The sequence below is a fragment of the Vicia villosa genome, unplaced genomic scaffold, assembly GCF_029867415.1.
Source record: "Vicia villosa cultivar HV-30 ecotype Madison, WI unplaced genomic scaffold, Vvil1.0 ctg.002142F_1_1, whole genome shotgun sequence".
Lineage (NCBI taxonomy): Eukaryota > Viridiplantae > Streptophyta > Magnoliopsida > Fabales > Fabaceae > Vicia > Vicia villosa.
Genome location: NW_026705850.1, coordinates 36,263 through 40,076, shown reverse-complemented (window position 1 = coordinate 40,076; position 3,814 = coordinate 36,263).

Below are 3,814 nucleotides of genomic sequence, written 5' to 3'. Positions count from 1 at the left end.
TCATTCTTTAATTAATAACTCTAAACTTAACTAAATAAAATAATAATAACAATAACAATAAAAAATAAAATTTATAATAACATTAAAATAAAACTAATGACTAAAATATTTTTTGATATATTTTCCTAATTGAAATGATGCAAAAAATGCCTAAATCTAAATGGAATAAATGATGGACTTTAATCGACAATTTTTATTTATTTATTTTTTAGTAGAAATCGAAAGGATGAATGAACTTGAGGAATGTGCAAGAAATGCGACGATTAAAATGCGAATGAAATGCGAATGTGACATGACCAAATGAATAAAAACTCGTAGGTCAAAAATTGGGGTGCGACAGATGCCCCTATTTAAGTTTCTTCTATCGAAGATGTGAAGAGACTTAAATACAAAGTACACAATTTTTGTCCTTCATATGCAAATGAAATGCAATGCATGGATATATTTTTTTTGAATGCAATATGATATGAGATATATGTTGAACTCTGTGGGGAATTAGGCGCCACAAGAGACAAACTATCAGTGGAATGTGTAAAAGAATTAATGAAAGAGACAGTTGGGTCAAAAGCATCAGAGATATTCAGAAAATCATTGAATAAACTCTCGAAAAAAAGACATTAAAGTCATCCAGAAAAACATTGAATGAACTTCGAGAAGCAATCAAGCACATCCAGAATAACATTGAATATACGAGAAACAAACATCAGAGATATCCAGAAAAGCGTTGAATAAACTCTAAAACACAATGTTAAAGACATTCAGGGGAGCATTGAATAATCTTTGGAAAACACATCCAGAAAAGTATTAGATATGGAGACCAGATGAAAAATCTGAGTAGTCATCCAGAGAAGCATTGAATGACACCACAGATCCTGAAGAAAGCATCCATGACATTCAGGAAATCATTGAATGCATGGAGACAAACTAAATATTCGAAGACATATCTGGAAAAGCATCAGAAAAACAGAGACATATCTGGAAAAGCATCAGAAAAACAAAGACAAATTGAAACAGAAGGATAAAATTGTTTGATTGATGCCCAGTGAGTTGGACTTTGATCTCAAGGTAAGATGTTAACAACAACAAGGCCTCGAAAGAATGTAAATGAGTATGGATTTTGTTTTGATGCATGATATATGAATGATGAATGCAATGCAATTGGTCATGATAACTGAAGTAGACTCTTTTGTGAGGGAAGATTGAAACTCTGATTCCTCAACACGAGAACATTGCCAACTCTGTTATGTCACACTGATGATCCCTTTGAGAAGGACTGATAAATTGCTTAGGGATTGCTGAAGAGGACTGCCCCTGACTGGCTGATTGTTATCTGATCGTTGCTTCAGTTCTTTGAAATGAATGTTGGTAATACTTGCCCCCAATATAACTTTTAAAAAACAAGATCTTTGAAGTAAGGTGCCCCTGATAGGATCACTGATCAAGTTTCTCGTCTGTTTGAACTTCCTTGAAAGATGAGTACTTGCTTGCAAATAAAATGTTCATTCAAAAATGGAAACTTTAATGCAACGCTCAAAGCATATTTTGAAATCAAAGTCATTGTAGGAATGATTTTATTGATGTATAGCAAATGAATCAAAAGTCCAAACACAGTTGTCTAGACATTTAAAGTGATGGACAAAGCAAAGGTATGGTAAAAGAAACGATTTGCAAAAATCTTTAGGAGTCAGGTTAACGCAACCTTGTTGTAGTATGCTTTCAAAATAAACCTTGCTTCAATTAGGTCTTTTGAAGGTTGTAACGTGGTTTGGTTCACGGTTTTAGAAACAAAGGATATAGGCTCAAAATTTATTTGTACCCACCCCATTCTTCGTGATGAACTTCAATCCTACGTTCAGTTAATTCAAATTATGCATTCAGGTTCCAAGAGGCTTTGGAATTGCACCTATGATAATGATGATGGTTTAAAGACCAAGGGAATCTTTGAGACGGCAGTTACCTCTTCCATTTAATAGTCACAACGTTTTATTGTTGTTCATGGAATTTATTGACTTCTCTTTTTTTGCTTTATCCCTAACTTTTGCCTGAACTGTCTTCATTTGAGATTACAGCCAGCGGGATGTCCCAATTTTGCCTAAGTCTCCTTCGTAGGTTTTGACTTAGCGGGCTTTTTCTTTTTTTTTGAATTTTTTTTTGTTATTGGAAAGATAGTGACTGCCTTGATAATGATTAATGATAACCATCTTGGTCACTTTTGACTGAAACCCTTGTTGAAAAAGGTGTACTTAATGATTTTCTTGATATTGAATGCACAATCAAATTAACTGAGAACTACCCTGCCCCAGGTTAAAATTGTGGGTTTTTTCGTTTAAAAAGAAACTCCAACTTCGAAGGCTCAAAGGGGTTGACTAGGGATTAACTTCCTTATTTCTCCAGTGTTTAGGGATTGAAACAATGCCTGTACATCATCAGCAAAGTTTTATTTGAAAGCATACAATTCAACAATTTGGGTATTTCGTTGTCATCATCCTCCCTCCAATTTTTGCATAAAACACAAGTTTGATAGAAGAAAGTGAACAAGAGATATATTTTTTTTGTTTTCTTTTTTTAAAAGATAAAGCATAAAGATAAACATAGTGGATGTAAATGATTGATTTAAATATGTAATGCTCATTTCATTAAAGCTAATATTCAAGAACAAACAAATTTTAATGCAGTACACAATACAAAATAAGGAAATTGCAAACAGAAGGAAACAAGGCCTAGTGACTAATCAGTGACGAGGATGATCCATCATGACTTATATATTGGCTCTTCAATTGGATAAATTCCACTCTTTGCAAATCTTGGCCTCGTTGATTGATCTTCTTCTCGTTTAAGCGCTTTCATAGTTTACTGAAACATAATTCCAGTCCAAAGTGTCGAGGAACCAGTTTGACAGTGGACAATCAAGTGTGAAGACGAAGACAGATGATACGAATTGACAACTTGAATGTATGAATATGGATGCATGAAATTTTTGTTTATTTTTTTTGTGCAAAAATGAATGCCATGAATGGTTTACATGTAATGAATTTCAAATCACATGGAACAGAAAGATTCTAATATCTCGGCACAAAGTGGCACACAATAGGATAGTTCTAAGGTTCTTTCCAACAAGGTTCTAGACACGGTTCTCAGAGTTACAAACTCCTTTTGAAAACTCAGTTATCTAGTAAATAACTTACCACCCAACTGTGTTTTCAAATGAAGCCTATTCTGAGTGTGGTTTTCGCACTTACCCACGGTAATAGTTACGTTACGCAAGTTGGGCGCGAAACCACCATTTCCTATAAAGTCATTGTTTAAGGGTTTTTCTAAAAGGTCCCTAGAGTTAACAATCCAAATTGAAAACATCATCGCTCAAGTAAATAACTTACTTAACCAAAGACATCCTCTCAAAGGACCTACTCTAGGCGGGGTATTAGTACCTCCCACTTGACACTACGTCAAGCAAGTTTAATACTAACCCACCATATTATCTTATGTGTTTCTTGAGCTCGGGTGTAGAGCTTTGTCCATAAAGTGCCAATGATCAAAATATTCCAACCATATAATAAGAAATCAAACAATAAAGGAAATAAATAAAGCTAACAATAATACAAGAAAAACTAAATTAGGGTTAACTCTCTTAGGATATCCCCAGCAGAGTCGCCACTTTCTGTAGCGGTAAAAATGTGACTCGACGCGCTTTCGCGCGTTCGAAGTACAACAGAGTCGCCACCGAACTTTATTTATTCCAAGAAGGAAAGGGAAAATATCGATAAAACCCACGGAGAAAAAAGAAACGGATAAGATGGTCGTCGCAACCAAATTT